Raw genomic sequence first — 17,104 nt, 5'->3', positions numbered from 1 at the left:
CTGCCTGTTCGCAAAAGCATTTGGCGATTGGTGTGTAGGCTATTTGGCGCGTGTACAGTTAGGCCCTTAAGCTTACACACTAATGCCAGATAGCCTAAAATACCTCAATGTAGTCTATAGATATAAATTGCACAAGAATGATACACTATATACATAAAAGTATGTGGACACCCCATCAAATTAGTGGATTCGGCTATTTCAGTCACACTCTTTGGTGACAGGTGTATAAAATCGAGCACACAGCCATGCAATCTCCATAGACAAACAATGGCAGTAGAATGTCCTTACTGACGATGTCAATGACTTTCAAAGTGGCACCTGTCGTAGGATGCCACCTTTCCAACAAGTCAGTTTGTAAAATTTCTGCCCTGCTAGAGCTGCCCCGGTCATCTGTACAGTACATTATTGACCTGGATCTCCATGTTAGAACCTCACAATCCATACACATATTCAAGTCCACACTAAAGACACACCTCTTTACGCAGGCTTACCCAGATTCGCTGTTGTCTTAGCTTATCCTCTGTGCAGTTCTCTTCCTTGGTTAGTCTGTCATCATGTTTAGTGGTCTCCATTGTTAGTCTGTCATCATGTTTTTTGGTCTCCATGGTTATTCTGTCATCATGTTTAAGGGTCTCCATGGTTAACCTGTCATCATGTGTAGTGGTCTCCATGGTTAGCCTGTCGTCATGTGTAGTGGTCTCCTTGGTTAGTCTGACATCATGTTTAGGGGTCTCCATGGTTAGCCTGTCATCGTGCTTTGTGGTCTCCATGGTTAGCCTGTCATCATGTGTAGTGGTCTACTTGGTTAGTCTGACATCATGTTTTGTGGTCTCCATGGTTAACCTGTCATCATGTGTAGTGGTCTCCATGGTTAGCCTGTCGTCATGTGTAGTGGTCTCCTTGGTTAGTCTGTACTTATGTTTAGTGTACTTTTGTATAGTTATTTATTTTGATGTGTGATTGTATTGCTTTTCATCCTACTGATTTTCTTCTGTATGTAAGGTGACATAAGAAGCGCTTAATAAAATCTATTATTATTATTACAATTAACAGAGAGAGAGAGAGAGAGAGAGAGCTGCTGCTCCTTGGCCATGCATTCTGATGCACAGGGAATCATTCAACAGGTGGGGTAGGAAAGGGCCAGGAGAAAAAAGCATTTGCGATAGAGAGAGATACATAGCAAAAGGATATCGACAGATTGCAAAATATGTGAGAGAAACAGGTAACGATTTCGTTTGACAGCATATCCATAACACATTTATTACACATCTGTAAGCATTTCACGAATGTGTTATAACAGGTCCCAACTGCATTATTAAAGATTAACGAAATATATCCATAGCATATCTATAGCACATTAATGTCATGCAATACAAGTGCTCATGTTATAATTAATGGATGCATCATTACAATGACAGCGGTGTCATCATTATGACTGTTCTCAAAAGTGTGCTTCTGTCATACCAGTGTTAGTGAATATGGCAAAAGGCCAAAACACGTTTAGAAAATGATACTGAAATATACAGTGCATTCGGAAAGTATTCAGACCCCTTGACTTTTTCAACATGTTTTTACGTTACAGCCTTATTCTAAAATTGATGTAATTGGGGGGTTTTCTTCATCAATCTACACACAATACCCCATAATGACAAAGTGTTTTTTATAAATCTTAGCAAATTTATATCAACAAAAAAAAGCGGAAATAACATAATTTACATAAGTATTCAGACCCTTTACTCAGTACTTTGTTGAAGCACCTTGGGTAGCGATTACAGCCTTGAGTCTTCTTGGGTATGACGCTACAAGCTTGGCACATCTGTATTTGGGCAGTTTATCCCATTCTTCTCTGCAGATCCTGTCAAGGTCTGTCAGGTTGGATGGGGAGCGTTGCTGCACAGCTATTGTCTGGTCTCTCCAGAGATGTTTGATCGAATTCAAGTCTGGGCTCTGGCTGGGCCACTCAAGGACATTCAGAAACTTGTCCCGAAGCCACTCCTGTGTTGTCTTGGCTGTGTGCATAGGGTTGTTGTCCTGTTGGAAGGTGAACCTTTGCCCCATGTGTGGACTCCATCAAGTTGTAGAAACATCTCAAGGATGATCAATGGAAACAGGATGCACCTGAGCTCAATTTCGTGTTTCATAGCAAAAGGTCTGAATACTTAAGTAAATAAGGTATTTCTGTTTTCTAAAAACCTGTTTTTGCTTTGTCATTGTGGGGTATTGTTTGTAGATTGATTACCATTTTTTTTGTATAATACATGTTATTATAAGGCTGTAACCTAACAAAATGTTTAAAATGGTAAGGGGTCTGAATACTTTCCGATTGCACTGTAGCATACTAGCCCCATTTCCCCCATTGCCTGAAATAAGCCTGTGACTTACTTTCTCCTTCTCACTGAGGTCAATGGTGCATGAAGATCTTCACAGGGTTGAATCCTCAGGGTAAATGTTACCTTACAAATTGTGTAGTTGAGGGTCATATCCTAATTCTTTAGGAAATCATTAACAGCACTCCTCCACATACCAATTAGGGGTAAATTGATCATACTGGTCTATAACGCACACATGAAGGGTCTATGTATGAATTATATGCAGTCAACGTGAAGTCTAATGTATTTTCCCATTTATAAAGCATTTATAGCTAAGTACTTTATGGTAATTAACTGTGCAGTTTGCCATGTGATCTACAGTACATTGTATTTACATTGCCACGTTAGAACCCTTTTAAAACACAACAAATTAACAGACAGAAACCAGTTGCCTTAATTTTGACTGCAGAGAAGGGGTGAGAGGTTAGTCTGACATCACTTCTGGGTGACAGCCAAGTGTTCTTCTGGCTTCTTATTAGTTATTTGTGTTATTTTACATGTGCAAATGTACAATGTCAGTCATGAATTAGTGAACTAAAAGGTTAACTAAATGTTTAATTTGTTTTTTGACGATTTTTGTTGACCCTAGAGGTCACCAGGAAGGGACATTTGAGAGACCTCTCACCTCGTGTATTCTCTTCCAGTGTAGCCAAAATGTAAAGGTCCATGCTATCCGGGATCTTTAGGATGACCCTACAACATTTAAATCTGAAAAGTATACTGAACAAAAATATAAACACAACATGTAACATGTTGGTCCCATGTTTCATGAACTGAAATAAAAGATCTCTGAAGTTCTCCATATACACAAAAAGCTTATTTCTCTTACATTTTGTTTACATCCCTGTTAGTGAGCATTTCTCCTTTGCCAAGATAATTCATCCACCTGACAGGTGTGACATATCAAGAATGTCCACCACAGCAGTTGCCAGCAAATGTAATATTTATTTCTGTACCATAAACTGTCTTCAACAAAAAAATTGAGAATTTGTCAGTATGTGCAACCGGCCTCACAACCGCAGACTACACGTAACCACGCCATACCAGGACCTCCACATCCGGCTTCTTCCCCTGCAGGATCGTCTGAGACCAGCCACCCGGACAGCTGGCACTAAGACTGCACTCAACAAGCTGTATAAGGCCATCAGCAAACATGAAAAGACTGGGGACATTAATATAGGAAAACTTTAAAACGTTTTACCTCATTTCTACCAGCATGTCACATGTAAATACAGAAGAAATAAAACTCTAGACCACCTTTATTCCACACACAGAGATGCATACAAAGCTCTCCCTTGCCAGCAAATTTGGCAAATCAGACCATATTATATCCTCCTGATTCCTGCTTACAAGCAAAAACTAAAGCAATAAGTACCAATACATAAATGGTCAGCATTGCAAATGTTAAGCTACAGGACTGTTTTGCTAGCACATACTGGATTATGTTCAGGGAATTATCTGATGGCATTGAGGAGTATACCACATCAGTCACCGGCTTCATCAATATGTGCATCAATGACGTCGTCCCCACAGTGACTGTACGTACATACCCAAACCAGAAGGCATGGATTGCAGTCAACATCCACACTGAGCTAAAGGGTAGAGCTGACGCTTTCAAGGAGCGGGATTCTAACCCGGACGCTTATAAGAAATCATGCTATGCCCTCTGACGAACCATCAAACAGGCAAAGTGGACTAAAATTTAATCCTACTACACCGGTTCTAATACTCGTCAGATGTGGCAAGGCTTGCAAACTATTATGGACTACAAAGGGCAGCCCAGCCAGGAGCTGCCCAGATGAGCTAAATGACTTCAATGCTCACTTCGAGGCAAACAACACTGAAGCATGCATGAGAGCACCAGCTGTTCAGGACAACTGTGTGATCATGCTCGCCGTAGCCGATGTGAGTAAGACCTTTAAAAAGGTCAACATTCACAAGGCCGCAGGGCCAGACGGATTACCAGGAAGTGTACTCCGAGCATGCACTGATCAACTGGCAAGTGTCTTCACTGACATTTTCAACCTGTCCCTGACCGATTCTTTAATACATACATGTTTCAAGCAGACCACCACAGTCCGTCCATGTGTCCAAGAACACCAAGGTAACCTGCCTAAATGACTACCGACCCACAGCACTTATGTATGTAGCCATGAAGTACTTTGAAAGGCTGGTTATGGCTCTCATCAACACCCTCATCCCAGAAACCCTAGACCCACTCCAATGTGCATACCGCCCCAACAGATCCACAGATAATGCAATCGCTATTGAACTCCACACTGCCCTTTCCCACCAGTACAAAAGGAACACCTATGTGAGAATGCTGTTCATTGACTACAGCTCAGCATTCAACACCATAGTGCTCTCAAAGTCCATCACTTAGTTAAGGACACTGGGAAAAAAGACCTCTCTCTGCAACTGGATCCTGAAATTCCTGACGGGCCACCACCAGGTGGTAAGGGTAGGCAACATCAAATCTGCCAAGCTGTTCCTCAACATGGTGCCTTTCAGGTGTACATGGTTAGTTCCCTCTTGTACATCCTGTTCACCCACAACTCCGTGGCCAAGCACGACTCCAACACCATCATTAAGTTTGCAGATGACACAACGGTGGTAGGCCTGATCACTGACAACGATGAGACAGCCTATAGGGAGGAAGTCAGAGACCTGGCAGTGTAGTGTCAGGACAACAGCCTCCCCTTCAACGTGATCAAGACAAAGAAGATGATCGTGGACTACAGGAAAAGGAGCGCCGAACACACCCATATACTCATCAACGAGGCTATAGAGGAGCAGATCGAGAGCCTCAAGTCTCTTGGTGTCCAAATCACCAACAAACTATCATGTCCAAACACACCAAGACAGTCATGAAGAGGGCATGACAATGCCTCTTCTCCGTCAGGAGACTGAAAAGATTTGGCATGGGTCCTCAGATCCTCAAAAAGGTCTACAGCTGCATCATCGAGAGCATCCTGACTGGCTGCATATCCGCCTGGTATGGCAACTGCTCGGCATCCGACTGCAAGGCGCTACAGAGGGTGGTGTGTACGGCCAAGCTTCCTGGCATCCTGGATCTCTATACCAGGCGGTATCAGAGGAAGTCCCTAAAATATTTTCCAAAGCGCCAAGTCTAGCACCAAAAGCCTCCTTAAAAGCTTTTACCCCCAAGCCATAATACTGCTGAACAGCTAATCAAATGGCTACCCTGACTATTTACTTTGACCCCACGTTTTTTTATGCTGCTGCTACTCACTGTTTATTATCTATGCATAGTCACTTTACATCAACCTGCATACACAGTACCAGGCAAAAGTTTGGACACACATAATTATTCAAGGGTTTTTCTTTATTTTTACTGTTTGCTACATAATAGTAAAAGTAAGGCCATCAAAACTATGAAACAGCACATATGGAATCATGTAGTAACCAAAAACCAGTAGCCACCCTTTGCCTTGAAGACAGCTTTGCACACTCTTGGCATTCTCTCAACCAGCTTCACCTGGAATTATTTTCCAAAAGTCTTGAAGGAGTTCCGACATATGCTGAGCACGTGTTGGCTGCTATTCCTTCACTCTGCGGTCCAACTCATCCCAAACCATCTCAATTGGGTTGAGGTCGGGTGATTGTGGAGGCCAGGTCGTCTGATGCAGCACTCCATCACTCTCCTTCTTGGTCAAATAGCCCTTACACAGCCTGGAGGATGTGTTGGGTATTTGTCCTGTTGAAAAATAAATTATAGTCCCACTAAGCGCAAACCAGATGGGATGGCGTATCACTGCAGAATGCTGTGGTAGCCACGCTGGTTAAGTGTGCCTAGAATTTTAAATAAATCACAGACAGTGTCACCACCAAGTGTTTTTCTTTATTTTAACTATTTTCTATATTATAGAATAATGTGAAGACATCAAAAACTATGGAATAACACATATGGAATCATGTAGTAACTAAAAAATTGTTAAAAAAATCTAAATATGATTTTAGATTTTAGATTCTTCGAAGTAGCCACCCTTTGCCTTGATGACAGCTTTCCACACTCTTAGCATTCTCTCAACCAGCTTCAACTGGAATGCTTTTCCAACAGTCTTGAAGGAGTTCCCACATATGCTGAGCACTTGTTGTCTTATTTTCCTTCACTCTGCGGGCCAACTCATCCCAAATGATCTTCATTGGGTTGAGGTCGGGTGATTGTGGAGGCCGGTTCAAATTTGGACTCTTCAGACCAAAGAACAGGTTTCCACCTGTCTAATGTCCGTTGTTTCTTGCCTCAAGCAAGTATCTTCTTTTTATTGGTGTCCTTTAGAACTGTTTTCTTTGCAGCAATTCAACCATGAAGGTCTGATTCACACAGTCTCCTCTGAACAGCGGATGTTGAGATTTGTCTGTTACTTGAACTCTGTGAAGCATTTATTTGGGCTGCAATTTCTAAGGTTGGTAACTCTAATGTACGTATCCTCTGCAGCAGAAGTAACTCTGGGTCTTCCTTTCCTGTGGCGGTCCTCATGAGAGCCAGTTTCATCATAGCGCTTGATGTTTTTTTGCGACTGCACCTGAAGAAACTTTCAAAGTTCGTGACATTTTCTGGATTGACCGACCTTCATGTCTAAAAGTAATGATGGACTGTCGTTTCCCTTTGCTTTTTTGCCATAATGTGGACTTGGTCTTTTACCAGATTGGGCTATCTTCTGTATACCAACCCTATCTTGTCACAACACAACTGATTGGCTCAACGCATTAAGGAAAGAAATTCCACAAATTAACTTTTAACAAGGCACACCTTTTAATTGAAATGCATTTCAGGTGACTACCTCATAAAGCTAGTTGAGAGAATGCCAAGGGTGTGCAAAGCTATCATCAAGCCAAAGGTTGTGGTAACTACACTTTTTTGGTTACTACATGATACCATGTGTGTTATTTAATTGTTTGATGTCTTCACTATTATTCTACAATGTAGAAAACAGTAAACATTAAAAAAATCCCTGGAATGAGTAGCTGTGTCCAAACTTTTGACTGGTAATGTATATATTACCTCTATTACCTCTACTAACTTGTACTTCAGCACACTTGGTACCAGTACCCCATGTATACAGTATTCAGACCCTTTGACATTTTCCACATTTTGTTACGTTACAGCCTTATTCTAAAAAAAATGTTTTATAAATTATCCTCAGTAATCTACACACAATACCGCATAATGAAAAAGTGAAAACAGTGTTTTAGAAATTTTTATTTGAAAATAAAAAACAATTACCTAATTTACATAAGTATTCAGACCCTTTGCTATGAGACTTGAAATTGAGCTCAGGTGTATCATGTTTCCATTTACAATCGTTGAGATGTTTTTACAACTTGACTTGAGTCCACCTGTGGTAAAATCATTTGATTGGACATGATTTGGAAAGGCACACACCTGTCAATATAAGGTCCCATAGTTGACAGTGCATGTCAAAGCAAAAACCAAGCCATGAGGTCGAAGGATTTGTCCATAGAGCTCCGAGACAGGATTGTGTCGAGGCACAGATCTGGGTAAGGATACCAAAAAATGTCTGCAGCATTGAAGGTCCCCAAGAACAAACTGGCCTCCATCATTCTTAAATGGAAGAACTTTGGACAGCATCATCCTGTGGGGATGCTTTTCAGCGGCAGGGACTGGGAGACTAGTAAGGATCGAGGGAAAGATGAACGGAGCGAAGTACAGAGAAATCCTTGATGAAAACCTGCTCCAGAGCGCTTAGAACCTCAGACTGGGGCGAAGTTTCACCTTCCAACTGGAAAACGACCACACAGGAGTGGCTTCGGGACAAGTCTCTGAATGTACTTGAGTGGCCCATCCAGAGCCCGGACTTGAACCTGATCGAACATCTCTGGAGAGACCTGAAAATGTCTGACCAGTAACGCTCCCCATCCAACCTGATAGAGCTTGAGAGGATATGCTGAGAAGAATGGGAGAAACTCCCCAAATACAGGTGTGCCAAGCTTGTAGCTTCATACCCATGAAGACTCGATGCTGTAGTCGCTGCCAAAGGTGCTTCAACAAAGTACTGATTAAAGGGTCTGGATACTTATGTAAATGTGATATTTAATTGTATTATTTGTAATACATTTTTTTTTTTTCTAAAAACCTATTTTTGCTTTGTCATTATGGGGTATTGTGGGTAGATTGATGATGAAATAAATCCAATTGAATCAATTTTAGAAAAGGCTGTAACCTACCAAAATGTGGAGAAAGTTAAGGGGTCTGAAAACTTTCAGAAGGCACTTGTTATTGTTATTTTATTGTGTTCCTTTTTTATATTTTTTACTTTAGTTTATTTAGTAAATCTTTTCTTAACTCTTATTTTTCTCAAAACTGCATTGTTGGTTAAGGGCTTGTAAGTAAGCATTTCACTGTAAGGTCTACACCGGTTGTATTCGTTACAAATAACATTTGATTTGGTTTGACTTGATTTTGGTTTGACTTGAAACTGAATTTCTGCACAAAAACTTTCCCTGGAACTAAGGGGCCTAGCCCGAACCATGAAAAATAGCCCCAAACCATTATTCCTCCCACACCAAACTTTACAGTTGACATTATGCATTGGGGAAGGTAGCGTTCTCCTGAACTGCTAGATGGTGAAGCGTGATTCATCACTCCAGAGAACACATTTTCACTGCTCCAGAGTCCAATGGCGGCGAGCTTTACACCACTCCAGCCGATCCTTGGCATTTTGCATGGTGATCTTCGGCTTCTGTGCAGTTGCTCGGCAATGGAAACCCATTTCATCAAGCTCCCAACAAACAGTTATTGTGCTGACGTTGCTTCCAGAGGGAGTTTGGAACTTGGTAGTGAGTGTTGCAACCAGATGTTGCAAATAGATGATTTTCTACGCGCTGCGCGCTTCAGCACTCGGCAGTCCCTTTCTGTGAGCTTGTGTGGCCTACCACTTCGTGGCTGAGCCATTGTTGCTCCTAGAAATTTCCACTTCACAATAACAGCACTTACATTATGTGGACACCAGTCCATTGAGTGCTTTGTAGGTAAGCATGAACAATTTGAAGATGATCCTCTATTGAACTGCGAGCCAGTGGAGTTTGATGCGGGTAGGGGTGATGTGGTTCCAAGGTCTGGTGTGTGTGAATTGCGCAGCTGAATTTTGAATATGTTGAAGTCTGTCTAGTGTTTTTCCCGGGGAGTCTGTAGAGAATGGCATTGCAGTAGTCCAGGCGTGATAAAACAAAGGCGTAAATTAGTGTTTCAGCAGTGGGGTCAGTGAGATAGGGTCTGAGTTGTGAGATGTTTTTGAGGTGCAAGAAAGCTGACTTGGTGACATTCCGGATGTGGGGTTCAAATTAAAGAGTGGGGTCAAATGTAACACCAAGGTTCCTGACTGCGGAGTTGGAGTGGATGGTGCAGTCGTCGACTGTCATGTTGAGGGAGTTGGGGCCCATGAGCATGATCTCTGTTTTGTTGTCTATTCATTTTAAAAAGTTATTGCTCAACCAAGTTTTCACTTCACGGAGACAGTCAACAACAGAGGGGGATGGCAGAGTGGAGTTGGGTTTTGTGTGGATCTAGATTTGTGTGTCATCTGCATAACAGGGACATTTGAGTCCAAATTGATGGAGGCTCTGACCGCTAACCCAAGGGGTAGCATGTAAATACTAAACAGTAATGGATCTAACACTGAGCCGTGTGTGACACCTGGGGCAGACCTGCAGTTGCCAAGGGAGACAAACGTATTTCTATCAGATAGATAGGAGTGGAACCAGACAAGGGGTGATCTGGAAACTCCAAGAAGCCTCTCCATGCGGTCAATTAAAATCTGATGACGGTGTCAAATGCTGCAGACAGGTCCAGGAGGATGAGGATGGAGATGGTCCCAGCATCAGCAGCATAGAGAAGGTTGTTCACTGCCTTTACCAAGGCAGTTTCAGTGTCATGCATAGCCCTGAAGCCCATTTATGAGAGGCCATGTGTTGTTGGATTTTTGATGCTACCATTCGCTCAAGCACTTTGGCGAGGAAGGGGAGGTTTGAGTTATGCTGGTAGTTGGTGAGGATCTCAGGGTCCAGGCCCTGTTTTTTCAGAATGGGAGTTATAGCCTCTGTTTTTAGAGTAGGAACAATGCCAGATGTGAGAGATGCATTCACAATCTTGACCACCAGGGGGCAGAGAACAGGGCGGCATGCCTTAACTAAGGCAGAGGGCATGGGGTCAAGGGAGCAGGTTGTGGTTTTGGATTGAGAAAATAATTTAGTAATGGTGGTTTCATTGACAAGGGAGAATGCATTAGGTCTTTTCACAGGTGGTGAGTCAGGTAGTCCTGTCGGGGGGAGCAGATGAAGGGGCAGACTGTTGCAGCTGTTGGTAGATAGCCTCCACTTTGTTTTGAAAGAAGGCCAGAAAACTGTCACAGAGGTTGGTGGTGATTGTGAGAGAGGGGTTGTCCAATAGGCGGAGAAGTTTGCTGATGGTTGAGAAGAGCACTCTTGGGTTTCCTTGTTCATTCCTTATGATGTTGGAGAAATAGGCAGATTTGGTTGTGGCAAGTGATTCCTTTACTTGTGAATGTACGCCTGTGCTCTGTGCTCATTTCAGAGTAGCTGCACTGAGGCTCTCATTAGCCCAGCTTTATTTAGAAAAGCAATATCCTGCAGCCATTTGCGGGCCAGGGAGTTACTCCCACACACACACACATACATGCACACACACACACACACACACACACACACACACATATATATATATATATATATATATATATATATTTATATATACACACCCTCACACATACACACACAAACACACACACATGTTTTACGAGCCTGTGTTTACCCTTTGGTCAGCCAGGCTCTTTTTAATGTCCGTGACGCTCGGTGGCGCTGCTATTAGCCCAAAAAAGGGCATTATAAGTGCACACACTCATATACAATATACAACACACTCACACAGCCATAAAGGAAGCATTATGAGCACGCACACACACATGCACACACACACACCTATAATTGCCGCATTATGAATGTGTGGGGTGGATGAAGTGTGCTCTGTTAGCATCAGCCATGTGGACACCGTTAGGGCTCAGGGGCTAGGGCTCAGTGGCTAGGGCTCAAGAGAGTAGGCTAGGGTTTTAGCATTTAGGGCTTAGGTGCTAGGGTTTAGGGTCTATGAATCCCCACTCAGGGTCAGACTCAAGATGGGGAAGGGAGGGAGACAGGCAAGCTCTTTCACAGACAGTGCCAATAAATAAGTTTAGTCTTTAGGCTGAAGAACCGAAACATGCCAGCATCTCTCCTCCAAGGGAAAATAAAGTGATTCCTTTTTTGGCCTTTTCATTGTTAAAGTTCCTCCTCTTCCCTCAGTCTATTTCATATAGGGAGTTTGTCCCAAATGGAAACATATTCCCTATATAGTACACTACTTTTGATCAGATCCCTATTGGCCCTGGTCAAAAGTAGTGCACTTAATAGGGAATAGCGTACTATTTGGGATCAGAATGGGTTAGGGAGGTTTAGATAGAAGATGCAAAGAAAGAGAGAGAGAAAGACTACATGCTAGCTAGTGGAGATGACACTGCTAATAGTTCACAGATGAAACAGAGACTGAACGGAAACTCACAGGTAGCCAAGCAAGTAGGGAATGCACACGTGCACACTCGCTTACTCTCGCTCTCTCGCCTCTCTCTTTTCCACATACTGAGCCACATGAACGAATACTACAGTACTTACCATAGAATTCTATGGTAAACTGTTGTATACCGTAGAATACTATACTACACACTGTATTATCCCTCAAGCATGTGTAGTACTTGCTATATAATGTTTTACTATACTGTAAAATATTATATAGCAAGTACTACAGTATTTTCCACACAAAAAAACACTAATAAATACAACAGTAATATCAGCAAAACACTACAGTCCGCAAAAACACTACACTCACTTTTACTATAGTAAATACTGCAGTATATTATTTACATGTACCCTACCCATTCCCCTCCCCATATTGAAATTTGAGCCACCCATACTTGAGAAATCTACATGCCAAGTACAGTATAAACCATATATTGTATTCCCTACAGGTTATGAAAAAGAGCGGAAGTGCTCATACTATCCTACCTACCTTTACTCTTTTAGTATTTATACTGAAGGAGAAAGACTCCACTTCTATGTCAAAGATAATAAAACAAAAACACCATGGTAAATACTACAGTAATGTCTGCAAAAACACTACAGTAAATACTACAGTATACTACAATCCACCAAAGCACTACATTAATTACTATAGTATATACAACAGTTTTCTTTTACTACAGTATTTATATTATAGTTAACTGTAAATACTAAAGTATAAACAGTTTATATTGAAGCTCTCAACCTGCCCCACTGCAGCCCCGTCGATGAGAATGGGGGCGTGCTCGGTCCTCTTTTTCCTGTAGTCCACAATCATCTCCTTTGTCTTGATCACATTGAGGGAGAGGTTGTTGTCCTGGCACCACATGGCCAGGTCTCTGACCTGCTCTCTATAGGCTGTCTCGTCGTTGTCAGTGATCAGGCCTACCACTGTTGTGTCGTCAGCAAACTTAATGATCGCGTTGGAGTCGCGCTTGGCCACGCAGTCATGGGTGAACAGGGAGTACAGGAGGGTCCCCGTGTTGAGGATCAGCGTGGCAGATGTATTGTTGCTTACCCTTACCACCTGGGGTTGGCCCATCAGGAAGTCCAGGATCCAGTTGCAGAGGGAGGTGTTTAGTCCCAGGGTCCTTAGCTTAGTGATGAGCTTTGTAGGCACTATGGTGTTGAACTCTGAGCTGTAGTCAATGAACAGCATTCTCACATAGGTGTTCCTTTTGTCCAGGTGGGAAAGGGCAGTGTGGAGAGCGATAAATACTAAAGTATAAACAGTATACTGAAGTATACTACATTATTCATTGTAGTATTTTTGCGGACTAGACAGTAAAGTCTACAAAAATACTACAGTGAATACTATAGTATTTATATCATAGTATACTAGAGTATATTTTTTTGGGGGGGGTGACACAATCTTCCCCCTACACATACATGCACGCATGCATACACAGAAACGCACTCACACACATACACACCTACACACGCATAAGCATGCACGCGCACGCACGCATGCACACACACACATTCCCAGGACTCCATCATCATTAACCATCTCAGGAACACAATGTTAAGCTCTCTTTCCCTGTCTCGTCCGCTGGTCATAGAAGAAATAGAACCTGCCCCAGAGGAGAGGAGAGGAGCAAGGCAGGGAAGAAGGGAAGGAGGAGCTGTGGTGAAAGAGAAAAAGAGGAAAAGGAATGATGGGAAGGAAGGACATTCTATGGGCCAAGATGCCAGTACTGTGAGAATGGGGTTACCCTATTCCCTTTATAGTGCCTTGGTCTAAAGTAGTGCACGATATAGGGCATAGGGTGCAATTGCAGAAGCAGACTGAGTCCTGTAGATGGTGCAGGTATTTTAATTTGTTTTCCTCTCCATAAAGCAGTCTTTGATCCTAGTGCTCAGCTGGCTGGCTGGTGTCTGACTCACTGTCTGACTGGCTAGCTTGCTGACTGGACGGCTGTACGAATGGATAGTGGGTGAGTGCGTGGGTGGGTGGCTGGGTGGCTGGCTGGATGGCTGGCCAGGTGGCTGGCTGGCTGGCTGGCTGGATGAAGGGATGGTGGGTGGCTGGCTGGCTGGCTGGCTGGCCGGCTGGCTGGATGAAGGGATGGTGGGTGGCTGCTGGCTTGCAGTTGACTGACTGACTGACTGACTGACTGACTGACTGACTGACTGGTGGCTGGCTGACTGGCTGGCTGGCTGACTGGTTTGCTGGCTGGATCGCTGGATGGCTGACTGGCTGACTAGTTCACTGGCTAGCTGGTTTGCTGAATGGCTGGCTAAGTACCTGTGGGTGTGTGTGTTTGTGTTTGTGTGGGGGGGCCATAATCAGCTCCAGATGATTTTGAGCGTGTGCCAGATGCCCAAAATAGCAGTGCTCCTTTCCCCACGGCCCTCCAACTGGCCCTGACAAATATTATAGCAATTCCATGTTTACCATCACACTATTTCACTCTCACTCGCTCACGCCGTATCCTCTCCTCGCTCTATATGTCCGCTAAATCGAAAATGACTTTTACATTTGTAGCGCAGAATCTGCCACTCTTCAGCTTTACAGATTGAATAGAACCCTTACTGTAGCACCCTGCAAGCCTGATACACAGATCCTTTCAGAGAGAAATAGAGACACACACGCACGCACATGTACACACACATTCTTGTCCGTGAACGTGATGTTTGAGTTCTGCTGAAGCCTGGCTTGCACACGATTTTGAATAACATCCAAGTTAAGAAAGGCAAGAGAGAGAGAGAGAGAGAGAGAGAGAGAGAGAGAGAGAGAGAGAGAGAGAGAGAGAGAGAGAGAGAGAGAGAGAGAGAGAGAGAGAGAGAGAGAGAGAGAGAGAGAGAGAGAGAGAGAGAGAGAGAGAGAGAGAGAGAGAGAGAGAGAGAGAGAGAGAGAGAGAGAAATTGAGGTCAGCAAACAGGGGAAGAAAGGAGTGGAGCAATAGGACACACACAGTCTGGCAGGTGGCTGTGGAGAAACGGTGTTATTATTACATTAGGGACAGATCGCAATTTACTGGGGGGGAGGGGTGGTCCAAAATAGGGAGGGTTGTCAAACTTTTTTGTTTTGCTTTGGGGAGGGTTGTGTGTTTTTTTCATTGGGCACAGGGGAGTGTTGTGCGTTTTTTCCCTGGTTAATTTCTTCCATCCTGGCCAAATGTCCTCATCAGCTCGCATGCTCCTCTCCCATATCACTGTGTTTTGGCACTTCCCTTATGTACTACGCTTTTCAATGTGCTAACTTTTACTAGACCACAGGTGAGTACAGTCTACCAGTGGTCTATCCTGCCCTCATAGTGACAGTAGTGGTAGGTGGATTGTTTGTCCAGATCTGCAATAGACTAACTAGCAGTCATACCGCACATACAAATATTCAAAGCTGCATACATTTTTATATATGAATCAACAAGAACAAATAGGAATAGCTGATAGGCCGCGGACACGCCAGGTGCATCATGGCGCATGAATGTACAGAGAAGACATTAAACACACAGTTCAAAAAGCTCCCCTATTGATCTTGTTTAGGGACAATTATCCTACCTAGACTATAGTAGCCTACAACAGCAAAATGCAATGATTAACTGCATCATTGTTTTCATGTGAGTACAAAACTCTAGGCTGCAGTGAAAATGTCATTTGAATAACGACGCAGAAGCTTTTTGATTTGAACGTTTTCAGTCGATTTGGATCAGTCGTGGGTCCACTCTCAATAGTATATACGGTCTAGATAGACGCAATAGCAGGCCAGTCTGGCTGTGTTTTTACTTCTGATACTGAATGTTGCAAATCATCATTCTCCCAAGTCGTCCTACAATAATGTGGCCACATATCCTCCCAGCAGGCCCAGTTATTCAGGAAAGCTTAACACTCGCTCTCAAATCAACTGTATTTGTCACATGCGCCGAATACCGGGGCACCGGTTAGTTGAGGTAATATGTACATGTAGGTAGAGTTATTAAAGTGACTATGCATAGATGATAACAACAGAGAGTAGCAGCGGTGTAAATAACCCTAACCCCTAGGTAGCCATTTGATTAGATGTTCAGGAGTCTTATGGCTTGGGGGTAGAAGCTGTTTAGAAGCCTCTTGGACCTAGACTTGGTGTTCCGGTACCGCTTACCCTGCGGTAACAGACAAAACAGTCTATGACTAGGGTGGCTGGAGTCTTTGACAATTTTTAGGGCCTTCCTCTGACACCGCCTGGTAGAGAGGTACTGGATGGCAGGAAGCTTGACCCCAGTGATGTACTGGGCCATTTGCACTACCCTCTGTAGTGCCTTGTGGTCAGAGGCTGAGCAGTTGCCATACCAGACAGTGATGCAACCAGTCAGGATGCTCTCGATGGTGCAGTTGTAGAACCTTTTGAGAATCTGATGACCCATGCCAAATCTTTTCAGTCTCCTGAGGGGGAATAAGTTTTGTCGTGCCCTTTTCATAACTGTCTTGGTGTGCTTGGACCATGTTAGTTTTGTTGGTGATGTGGACACCAAAGAACTTGAAGCTCTCAACCTGCCCCACTGCAGCCCCGTCGATGAGAATGGGGCGTGCTCAGTCCTCTTTTTCCTGTAGTCCACAATCATCTCCTTTGTCTTGATCACATTGAGGGAGAGGTTGTTGTCCTGGCACCACATGGCCAGGTCTCTGACCTGCTCTCTATAGGCTGTCTCGTCGTTGTCAGTGATCAGGCCTACCACTGTTGTGTCGTCAGCAAACTTAATGATCGCGTTAGAGTCGCGCTTGGCCACGCAGTCATGGGTGAACAGGGAGTACAGGAGGGGCCCCGTGTTGAGGATCAGTGTGGCAGATGTATTGTTGCTTACCCTTACCACCTGGGGTTGGCCCATCAGGAAGTCCAGGATCCAGTTGCAGAGGGAGGTGTTTAGTCCCAGGGTCCTTAGCTTAGTGATGAGCTTTGTAGGCACTATGGTGTTGAACTCTGAGCTGTAGTCAATGAACAGCATTCTCACATAGGTGTTCCTTTTGTCCAGGTGGGAAAGGGCAGTGTGGAGAGCGACTGAGATTGTGTCATCTGTTGGAGTGGGTCTAGGGTATCCGGGATGATGCTGTTGATGTGGGCCATGACCAGCGTTTCAAAGAACTTCATGGCTACCGACGTGAGTGCT

General features: G+C 43.7%; 2 protein-coding genes across 2 annotated transcripts in view; one reads left to right on the top strand and one right to left on the bottom strand.

Annotated features, from left to right (window-relative positions):
• Window positions 1-17,104, top strand: part of LOC129855491 (insulin-like growth factor-binding protein 3) — a 59,908-nt gene that overhangs the window by 39,332 nt on the left and 3,472 nt on the right. The window lies entirely within an intron of this gene.
• The window catches only part of LOC129855487 (NAD-dependent protein deacylase sirtuin-5, mitochondrial-like), a 128,463-nt gene continuing 112,366 nt past the window's right edge, over window positions 1,008-17,104 (bottom strand). The window contains exon 10 of the mRNA XM_055923204.1: window positions 1,008-1,017. The gene's annotated coding sequence lies outside the window, so the exon portion shown is untranslated. The remainder of the gene's footprint in view (window positions 1,018-17,104) is intronic.

The sequence above is a fragment of the Salvelinus fontinalis genome, chromosome 5 (assembly GCF_029448725.1).
Source record: "Salvelinus fontinalis isolate EN_2023a chromosome 5, ASM2944872v1, whole genome shotgun sequence".
Classification (NCBI taxonomy): Eukaryota; Metazoa; Chordata; class Actinopteri; order Salmoniformes; family Salmonidae; genus Salvelinus; species Salvelinus fontinalis.
Note: the sequence above shows the minus strand (reverse complement) of the source record. Positions and strands in the feature narration are given on the sequence as shown.